This window comes from Zea mays, chromosome 10 (genome assembly GCF_902167145.1).
Source record: "Zea mays cultivar B73 chromosome 10, Zm-B73-REFERENCE-NAM-5.0, whole genome shotgun sequence".
In the NCBI taxonomy this organism is placed as follows: Eukaryota; Viridiplantae; Streptophyta; class Magnoliopsida; order Poales; family Poaceae; genus Zea; species Zea mays.
The window spans coordinates 26,559,191-26,571,004 of record NC_050105.1 but is presented as its reverse complement, the minus strand read 5'-3'; positions in this window follow the sequence as shown (position 1 = coordinate 26,571,004).

Genomic DNA, 11,814 nt, shown 5'->3' with positions numbered 1-11,814 from the left:
GACTTAAGGCGGTGCAACATGCTCACGCTTACTTAACCCAGGGTGACCACTATGCCCTACAAACGGAGCAATCGACTTAAGTCGGCGACGACTTAAGGCGGTGCAACATGCTCACGCTTACTTAACCCAGGGTGACCACTATGCCCTACAAACGGAGCAATCGACTTAAGTCGGCGACGACTTAAGGCGGTGCAACATGCTCACGCTTACTTAACCCAGGGTGACCACTATGCCCTACAAACGGAGCAATCGACTTAAGTCGGTGACGACTTAAGGCGGTGCAACATGCTCACGCTTACTTAACCCAGGGTGACCACTATGCCCTACAAACGGAGCAATCGACTTAAGTCGGCGATGATTTAAGGCGGTGCAACATGCTCACGCTTACTCAAACCCAGGGCGACCACTATGCCCTACTAATGGAGTTATCGGCTAAAGTCATTGATGACTTAAGCCGATATAGCATACTCGCGCTTATGCAATTCAGGGGATGACTTCCATATCCCACAAACAAACTTCATAATTATCGTGCAGCATTACCACAAACTTGCGAACTAATAAATTCTGATACGATAAGAAAGTAATCATGACATTCGAACGGTAAAGCTGATATCCTCTAAATAAGTACTTGATCATACTAACCGCGCGCTCATAGCACGCGAAATGTTTCTCTATTTTCCAATGTCTTTCTCAGGAACGACTGACGAAGAAGGCCGATTCGAAGAATCGGGGGCAGCATTCACATCGGCTCTTATGTCTTCAGGGACAACCACGCCGGGTCTTCTCATCAAGATTCGTCCTGCCCGAATAGCCTTGTCCAGGGCTTTATCACGCTGAGCTTTGAGAGTAATAGCAGTTTCCTCGGCAACTTTAGCAGCCAGCTGAGCAGTTTCTAACTCCTGAGCAATGGATTTCTTAGAAGTTCGGAGTTCCTTGATGGTGGCATCCTTCGCTGACAGCAATCGCCTAAGACTGGTCACTTCATCCACGGATTCTTGCAACCTACAGTGCTGATTGTCCAGTTCTTCCATCGTAAAACGGTGGCTCCTCTCCAAGATGGTTAGCGAGTTGCTAGAGTCTCGATACAATCTGTCCAGATTGTCGCGAGAGGCAGCAAGGATACGTTTTTCTTCCTACAAACAAAAATCAACTCATTCAGAATCCAAGCATGTAATAAGGCAAAGCACGGTTTTGTAAGTTACCTTTTCAGAGTCAAGCCGAGCATGAAGAGAAGAGCTCAGAGCATTGGCGTCATCCAAAGCAGCGGAGACCTGATTCAGTTCAGTCTGGCTCTGATAATACTTCTCTTCGAAGTCAGCACACCGTTGAGCCATTTCAGTTCGATCTCGGGAATGTTTCTCTTCAAGGGCTGCAATCTGCCGAGTCATTCCTATCAAGAGGTAATCAAACGAAAGGAGGTCAGAAGGTAAAACAATCTACGAATAAAGGCAAGGAAGAAGAATAAGAGCACTAACCAGCGTTAGTTGCCTCCAACTCGGATACACGACAATGAAGCGACACCGGATTCCAACGCTCAAGAGATGAAGCCACTTCTGGGATGAAAGCACCCTGCGATCTCAGCTGGCTGGCCATCCCATCCACCAAAGCCTGATGAGAAGAGCGGATGAGCATAATGACAAAAATTCATGCAACGTAAAGATTAAGCTAAAGTACAGCACAGTACCTGGAGGTTGGAAAAGAACGAAGAGATCCCCAAATCAGGAGAAATCAGCTGATAACCAGGTGCAAGACCACCATCCGAAGTAGCTTGCAACGGACCAGTAGGAATCAGCTCAGTGCCTTCAACAGAGCCAGACGCCAGATCAGCGGGGACGCTGCCCTCTAAAGCGACTCCCAGGTCCGGGGTTTGGGCTACAACCATGCAGCCAGAGTGTGGAGGCGAACCCGCATGAACGTCCATGGAAGTGCAGGAAGGAGACCCTACTCGGGCACCCTCGGGGGCTGGGACACAGTTGGCACTGCCCACTTGAGCCGGATCATCCCCGGCAACACCCTCGGGGGCTGGGCAGTGGCTTACATTCTTCGCCCGAGCTAAGTCATCCCTGGCGACATCCTCGGGGGCTGGGCATGTGTCAGCACCATTCTTGGGGCCCATGCTCTCTGCAGTAACCACCTCTAAGGTTGACAGGCCCTCAGCCACTTCCATGGGACCAGGACAATCCAAGTCAGCATCCTGACCCTCGAGATCGCGCTCTAAGGTCGACGAGGCACGGGACGACCTCAGCCCAACATCAGGCGCGGCAGCACAAGTCTCTGTTGCATCAACATCCACAGGCTCTGACAACAAATTCTCCGGGACCATATCCTCTAGAGTTTGATCAAAATTGGCCATGGACAGTTCTTGCAGACCAATAAGGGCAGACAAAGCAGGAGAAGGAACTCCACTACTTCCACCGCTGGCGACGAACTGCCGACTGTTTTTCCGAGTTAATGGAGCTTCATTTTCTTCCACCTCATCTTCCACAGCAACAGCGCAAGCAGCATCCCCATTGGGGTCAGCAGCAGGTGGAGCACACCCATTGGGGTCAATGTCAGCAAGCCCAGTTGCAGTCATTTCTTCAGCAGCAGGAGCTAAGGTACTGGCATCCTCATCAAAACTGGATACTCGCCGGAGGCGTCTTCTCTTCTTCTTTTGCTCGTCAGCGGAAGGCTCAGGCGGACTGGTCCGGCTGGGGCGCCTCGGGCGAGTACTGACATGTTTCGGGACATCCAAAGTTGTATCAACCTCTGGAAGGGGCACCACTGCCAACGTACCAACAGGAGCAGCGTCGGACGAATCTTCAGCTAACAGATCAAGCATGTCATTTATGTCTGCATCACTAGGGTTCAGGGGCACTTCAAAATAAACCTGCCGTTCATCATCAGGAATCTCCCCGAGTGAAGCAACCAAAGTACAGACCTCTTCAGCAGAGGGTCGCACTCTAAGACCCAAATTGCTATCAGTCACGGGCGGATTGGACACAAAAAGGGTGAAAGCTTTGGGAGGAGGTAGGTTCCAAGCCGAGTATGCAACAGGAGCACCAACATTTGAAACTTTACCCCTGAGGATCATCTCAAGTCGGCTTACCAAGTCAACAGAAGGAATTCTCCTATTGGTAACCCGGGTTGAGTCGGCCAGCCCTCGATACAGATATGCCGGATAGGCCCTGTCTTTTAGCGGCTGAATGTTCTTGAAAACAAAATCTGTTACCACAGCTTCAGCAGTCAGACCTCTCTCTTTCAGTAATCCGACTTCAGTAAGCAACACGCCTGCCTCGGCCACTTCCTGATCCGTGGGAGACTCAGTCCAACTCGGAGTACGAACGTCTGGCTGTCTTCCTGACCGGGAGGGGAGAGAATTTCCATAATTATCAACTATAAACCACTCCAGACGCCAACCTTTGAGGGGAATCTCGAGATACTCGGTCTTCCGCCCACGGCGCATCTCCAAACTGGCACCTCCGACCAGCTGATGTTGCCCCCGGCCATCCCAGGACGGCAGTGATACAGATACTTCCATAAACCGAAATGCGGCAGCACACCGAGGTAGGCTTCGCATAGGTGAACGAAAATGGAGATTTGGAGAATGGAATTAGGGTTCAAATGAGTCAAGTTGATGTGATAAAAATCAAGGAGGCCACGGAAAAAAGGAGAGATGGGAAGGCCGAGGCCGCGGAGAAGGAAAGGAGCGTAAACTACTGACTCGTGGGTATCTTCGGTTGGGACAGTAGTCCCGTGGCAAATCCGCCAAGAACAGAGTTCCCGCGGAAGAAGAACCCCGATGGAGACAAGACGGAGAAGCTCAGCTTCGGAAATAACAGACATATGGTTACCTGCGAAGGGTAACTGACTGTTGGGGTCGATTGCGGGGATCACTGCAGCAGACGAGTTCGCAGTTTTCCTCTTGGGCGCCATCTTGCTTCTCACTGGCGAACAGAGTAGGAGACGAGTGGCAGAGAAGATTCAGATGCGGAAATGCAAGAACTAGGGCACGAAAAGCAAAGGCGGCTAAAAGCGCAACTCTTATGGGATATTCTTGAGCCAGATACCTTTTCAAAAAGCGCCCAGTCATCACCCGACGGTTATTTCCGAAACCTCAGCATGCCACATGGACATCTGGCGGTTATTTCCGAAAAAGTCGGCGTGCCACCTCATCACTCGGATGTTATCCTCAAAATAACCCGCGCGGCTGGCTAGTACTCAGCGTTGCCTCTAAAACGCTGACCCTGTATTCTATCGCTCGGCATTACTTCTAAAATGCCGACGCAGACCTTCAAACCACTCGGCGTTGCCTCTAAAACGCTGACCCTGTATTCTATCGCTCGGCATTACTTCTAAAACGCCGATGCTGACCTTCAATCACTTGGCGCGGTTTCTAACACGCCGACCTCGTGTTCAATCGCTCGACGTTACTTCTAAAACGCCGACACCGACCTCCAATCATTCGGCGTTGCCTCCAAAACGCTGAACTTGCCTTCTATCACTTGGCATTACTTCTAAAATGCCAATACCGACCTTCAGTCACTCGGCGTGGCCTCTAAAAAGCCGATCTCGTGTCCGATTGCTCGGTGTTACTTCTAAAACGCTGATGTCAACTTTCAATCGCTCGGTGTTGCTTCTAAAATGCCGATACCGACTACAATATTACTCGGCAGCTACTTCTGGAAGCGTCAATATGATGTGCAAGTTATTCATCTACTATATCAAAAGAACCAGTTCAACAATCAGAGAAAGCGAATCATCGAGATAAGGCCAACAACAGTTCTTCATTAAGGGGAAGTTAATAAGTTTACAAACCAACTTTTCGCGAGTTGGTGCTTCCCTACTTCTACTCTACATTACTACTACTACTAAACTACACTATACTACTCTACATTACTACTACATTATTCTAACTATACTAATATCTAAAGACCAGTGGCATTTAGCCATTGGCCTTGCTGCTGCTACCGCCGCCGCCGCCCTTGGTGCCGCCTTTGCTGCCGCCGCCTCTGGTGCTGCCCGTACTGCTGCCGCCTCTGGTACTGCCCTTGTCGCCGTCGCCCCCGCCGCCATTGCTGCCGTCACCATCGCCGTCGCCACCGTCGTCGTCGTTGCCGTCGTCGTCGTCGTCATCTTCGTCCTCGCCGCCGTCCGAGTCCTCCTCGTCCGAGGAGAACTCAGACTCATCCGAGCCCTCGAGCCCGGAGCGCTCGACGGCCCGGATATACGTCCAGACCTCCGCGACAATCCCCTGGGAGTCGTCTGAATCATCAGACGACGCCGGGGGAGAGACGGGAGCCGGAGATCCCTCGGACTCGGAGGAGAACTCCTCCTTCGAGTATTCTGAGTCACCGAAATCATCTGACGGAGGAGTGGGCTCACGCTTGCGCTTGGTACCCTTGCCCATGGTGGAAGCAGACAGAGGGGAGAAGAAGGACGCGGTAAAGAACAGCGTAGAGATGTGAAAAACCAGAGGAGCAAGGGCGTTATTTATAGAAAGGAAAGGCAACCGCTCACTTCCAACCGCGGTCACTGAACAGTCGCAAAGCATTCAATAAGCACTCCCACCCATCTGAAGACACGTCAGACGGCAAACGCCGTTTCATGCAGCACTACACCCATTGGGACTCCAGTCAACAGCACAAAGGATATGATTACACTAGCCGTCCCATCACATTACTACTCAGAAGCAGCCGGCTAAAACACTTAGCGTACCAAGCCGTCCCTTGCCCACACCCATTGGGGGGGGGACGCCCAGGAATTATCAGTATATCTTTCAAAACGGTCACATCCGTGCAGGGCACGCAGTAAATACCTCAAGACAAAAATGAGACATCAGTAAGGATCAGAGGAAAGCCAAATATAGCCAGCAAAGTACAAGATATGACCGACAGAAGCGATGTGAGGACTAGACAGAGAACGTCCATCAAACGTCTAATCAGTCGCAGAAGCAAATAAATTGCACTACCTAGCAAGATATGGATGGATTGCAAACTCGGCTGCTAAAGACAAAATATATGCTGACCTCTGCAACAAAATATTGATGACATAATGCTGACCTCCAATGGGATATAGCCCCATGGATTATCATTCTAAACCGATATAGCGCCGACTTCTAAGGCGTGGGACAAGATTGAAAAGACCAATTCTCAACCGAGATGCAGGAGCGCGAAGGGAGATAATCTTTGGGGAAGACCTTCGAGTAGATTATCTTCTAAAATCTACTCAAAGGTCGGGGGCTACACCCATTGGGTGCACCTCCGGTGCACCCAATGAAGTCCAGAATCCTACAATTCCAAATGCCGACCTCTAAGGCACAAGCACAAAACTAAACTTTGGTCGAACGAGTGATCGGAGCAAGAGAAGACAACAGGAAGTCATTTTTCGGACCTTGGATCTTTGAGTTGATTACCTCTAAATCAACCCAAAGATCGGGGGCTTGTGGGGGATAGATATCCCCTGGGTCCACTAAAGAGATAAAAGACCTCACGACAGGCCCAAAGGCCCAATAAATCGTAAGGTCGTTCTTTCGTGGGCCTGGGGAAAGACAATCAATGAAGCGGAGAAGACGTAAGACTGGATTGGAGCAAACCCGGACGACCTACAACGTCGAACGAGTAAATCGCAACAGAGACCCGACTTTCCCGCGCTGAAGCCCCCATGCAACAGAGCCATGCGAGGATAAGTCGGCAAGGGTAACGTAGGGATAAACTCAAGAGGTTTACTATCTTTCAGCTACTTGTAGCTATCATATCCACGTGTACTGCCCCACGGTCGAGTATATAAGGCCTAGGGGGCACCTCTTCAGAACGATCGATCCTATTTTACTTAGCCACCCACGTAAACTCTCGGCGCCCTCAATCCAGAGAGTCCTCTTGTAACCACGCTCATATACTCACCAGGACGTAGGGTGTTACGCACTTCCAAGCGGCCCGAACCTGCAAATCTTGTCCATTGTCCCTCGTGCGATCGGCACGAACCATTTTGCTACAGTCGTTGACACCGTCCTACTCCTAAAAACACCTCGAGGGGCAACCCCGGGTGTGCGGTCGGACCCAAAACACCGACAGTACCCCCAACACTCCTAATCACGGCTGGTAAACACCTTCAGAGCAAAACATGAAGACTGACAGTTCGGGTCAAAGTCAAAGCTTCGTCTACCAAGGGACGCGGTCTCGCCTCGCCCGAGCCCGGCCTCGGATGGAACAGTGGTCCCGGACTGATTCACGTATCGCCCGAGGGTCTCCTCAGGCAGTGAACGCACCCTCGGGTCAGCCGAAGGCAAGCCTTGTCGTGCAAGCAACCTTGGCCAAATCGCCTTACCAGCCGACCGTATTGCATGCACATTTAATGCTGGGATCGCCTGACACCTTATCCTGACACGCGCGCCTTAGTCGGCAGGGTCGAAGTGACCGCAGTCACTTCACTCTTTCACTGACCGATCTGACAGGAAAACAGCGCCGCCTGCCCCGCTCCGGCTGCTGTGCCAACCACCCAGGCGAAACCGACAATGGTCAAGTTCAGCCTCGGGCGCAACAGGAAGCTCCGCCTCGCCCGACCCCAGGGCTCGGCCTCGGCCTCGGGAAAAGTCGCATCCTCGCCCGACCCTGGGCCTTGGTTCAAGACTCGGCCTCGGAGGAGTCGCTGCCTCGCCCGACCTCAGGCTCGGATCAACCGTGCCACAAGGGATGCATCATTACCCTACTCCTAGCTAGCTCAGGCTACGAAGGAACAAGACCGGCGTCCCATCCAGCTTACCCCGATAACAGGCGATGGTGGTTTCCCGCATGCAACCATGACGTCGGTGGGTCTCAAGCCCCCTACGAAAGCAAGGAGACGTCAGGAAGATCCATGCAGCGCCAACAGCTGTACTGCTATAGGGCTCAAGGCACTTCTCCGACGGCCATGATGCTACCTCTACAGGGCTCGAAACGCCCCCCCCCCCCCCCCCCGACGGCCACGTTGTTATCTGTACAGGGCTCAGGGCACTTCCCTGCTAGCCACGTTAGCTCCCAGCTACACCCCATTGTACAGCTGGGCATCTCCTTACGTCTATAAAAGGGGGGTGTCCAGGGCCCCGCGGGAGGAGAGGGAGAAAAGAGAGGGAAAAAGAGGGAACAAACGTATGAGCATACGAACACACAAACGCACGGCAAGGGAGACGAGTAGACGCACGACAAAGGGACGGGAGAAGAAGAGCGGGGGCCGGACCCCTCCTCTCTCTCACCCTCGCTCTCTCCAACTCGCTCTCTCTCGCCCTCGCTTTCTCGCAAGGCTTGTAACCCCTACTACAAGCACCCTGGTGCAAGATAATACAAGGCTCATTCCCCCACTTGTGTTCCATCTCGCACCAACCCATCTGGGCAGGGGCACGCAGCGACAAATTTACTCGTCGGTCCAGGGACCCCCGGGTCCGAAACCCCGACAGAACTCCTCTACACGCTACAGCTTTAGTGGAGGCTATAGGAAACCAACAGATGTGGGGGTGCGGCAGTGAGCCCCCTGCCCTCGGTTTACGTGTGCGGCAGTGTTTGTTAGTTGGAAAAATTTGATAATAGATGATGAATAGATATGGAAAATGATATTTTATGGTTATAGTGGGGTATAGGGGAAGGATTTAGGGGGAACCGCTATACAGGGCGGAGATATAGGGGAAGAGAGATAGCTGACGTGGCGGGATAGTGAGGTATAGGGGGATAAATTTAGAGGAGACGATTGAAGACAGTCTAAGGGGAAGTTTTTTTAGGGTTTTTCATTTGGATGGACAATTTTTCCACGTGAGGGAAGGAGGCCCCGGCGCCCCGCCAGGTGCTCTGCTGCACAGATCGCCCACCAAGGATGGTGCTGGGATCATGATCAAGAGGCGCTGAGATCATGATCAAGAGATCCTCCTCTTGGGTGCATGCTGGAATTATTTTGGTTCCCCTTCTCTGGATCATGCTCATCTAAGTCACGGGAACTTCTGCTACTGCTAGTTTGCTTCTACATCAAGTTGTAAACTGATTATTATCCACCATGTTTGCTGCTCTGACTCTTGTGGTTGCTACTGGATAATAAATCAGCGGCATTTTATTTGTTCTCTACTGGAAACTGTACTGGGAGATAGTTGTTCAACCTTTAAATACTCGCTACTACTTGTTGTGCCGTGAAAGATTGGGACCGATTTAAGAACACGGTCATCGTGTTCATATCAAAGAGGCAAGTCACTAAAGGGTGATCCTTGCGGGGTCTAAATGATTCTAGAGATTGAGAAGAACACTTAACTGGTCTAAGTGACCATTTTAGAGAGAGAAATGGTTGAAATAGACCCGTCCTTAGTGGACTCCTCAACTGGGAATATATTCTTCGAAACCGAACCTCGAGAAATAAATCACCCACGTTCTTCGTGTTTGATCCTTGATTGTGACTTGTTTCTTCCTCTCCCCACTCTCTCCAATTCTCTTGTTTGCGCTTGATTTTATATCAAATAAGTTGCTCCTAAAGTTATTTGTAAATCAATTGAGCAACTTGTGCAAGAACTCTCTCTCACACACACTTTGGTTGTCGTTATTCTCGTTTTAACTCCTAACCCAGGTTAAAGATTGTGTTTAAAATTATAAATTTCGGATTTCGTCTATTCACCCTCTCTAAGCGACTTTTAGTAAATGACAAAAGTCAACTTCCGCCGAGGGAGGAGACACCAAGGTCATTGTCTCATGACTTATACGACACTACATTGCTCCCATTCTCCCAACGATAGAGGCAGGCTACAAAGATGAGCAATTTTGGTAAGTTTGTGGAGGTAATTCGTAGATTATATGTCAGCATGCTATTCCTAGATGTAATGCAGGTACCAACATATGCCAAGTACCTTAAGGATGTCCTCAACAACAAGAAATTGTTATCGTCGTCGAAGGTGATTCACCTCACCAAAGAGTCTCATCCGATTTTAAAGATAAAACCGAATGCATTTTCACACATATATTGACATTATAAGTGTAATATATTAAAAGACAATGCTCGAACATAAATAAAGATTATAGAAATGTTATTACACCTCATATGGACACAAATGTCTTAAAACAGTATATCATATCACATCATACTGGAAAATTGGTGATCTACTATAGGAAGATGACCGAGGGTATCACTAGCTTCAGAATTATTTAAACTCATCCTCAAAATCATCTCCATCACATGCTTCTGACCAACAATGTAGGCAACGATGAGTATACTTATGGTTGATAATCAACAAGTAGGATGAAAAAATGACCAAACAATTAAAATTAGATGGGGGAGAAAATACGAAAGAGGTGGTGTTGGGCACCAATTTGAGCCGGCGGACGGTCCGCGCCTGTGGGCCGGACGGTCCGCGCACGTGTAGAGCAGTTTAGGGTTCCGAGTTTTTCGCTGTGTTTGTTGGCGAGAATCGCGGGATTTACTCGAAGTTTTGTTGGTAACGGGTCCAGCCCCCCTCCTCTATAAAAGCAGAGGATTACGGCCGATTAGTGTCGGGTGCCGTAATTAGGGGTACCCCCAACACTCCTAATCACGGCTGGTAAACACCTTCAGAGCAAAACGTGAAGACTGACAGTTCGGGTCAAAGTCAAAGCTTTGTCTACCAAGGGACGCGGTCTCGCCTCGCCCGAGCCCGGCCTCGGACGAAACAGTGGTCCCGGACTGATTCACGTATCGCTCGAGGGTCTCCTCAGGCAGTGAACGCACCCTCGGGTCAGCCGAAGGCAAGCCTTGTCGTGCAAGCAACCTTGGCCAAATCGCCTTACCAGCCGACCGTATTGCATGCGCATTTAATGCTGGGATCGCCTGACACCTTATCTTGACACACGCACCTCAGTCGGCAGGGTCGAAGTGACCGCAGTCACTTTGCCCTTTCACTGACTGATCTGACAAGAAAACAGCGTCGCCTGCCCCGCTCCGGCTGCTGTGGAAACCACCCGGGCGAAACCGACAACGGTCCAGTTCAGCCTCGGGCGCAACAGGAAGCTCCGCCTCACCCGACCCCAGGGCTCGGGCTCGGCCTCGGCCTCAGGAGGAAATTTCCGCGTCGCCCGACCCCAGGGCTCAGCCTCGGCCTCGGCCTCGGGAAAAGTCGCATCCTCACCCGACCCTAGGCCTCGGTCCCAGCCTCGGCCTCGGAGGAGTCGCCGCCTCGCCCGACCTCAGGCTCGGATCAACCATGGCACAAGGGATGCATCATTACTCTACTCCTAGCTAGCTCAGGCTACAAAGGAACAAGACTGGCGTCCCATCCAGCTTACCCCGGTAACAGGCGATGGTGGTTTCCCGCATGCAACCATGACGTCGGTGGTTCTCAAGCCCCCTACAAAAGTAAGGAGACGTCAGCAGGATCCATGCAGCGCCAACAGCTGTACTGCTATAGGGCTCAAGGCACTTCTCCGACGGCCACGATGCTACCTCTACAGGGCTCGAAACGCCCCCCCGACGGCTACGTTGTTATCTGTACAGGGCTCAGGGCACTTCCCTGCCAGCCACGTTAGCTCCCAGCTACACCCCATTGTACAGCTGGGCATCTCCTTACATCTATAAAAGGGGGTGTCCAGGGCCCCGTGGGAGGAGAGAGAAAAGAGGGGGAAAACGAACGAACATACGAGCGTACGAACACATAAACGCACGGCAGGGGAGACGAGTAGACGCACGACAAAGGGACGAGAGAAGACGAGCGGGGGTCGGACCCCCTCTCTCTCTCTCTTGCTCTCTCCTACTCGCTCTCTCTCGCCATCGCTCTCTCGCAACGCTTGTCACCCCTACTACGAGCACCCTGGTGCAGGATAATACAAGGCTCCTTCCCCCACTTATGTTCCATCTCGCACC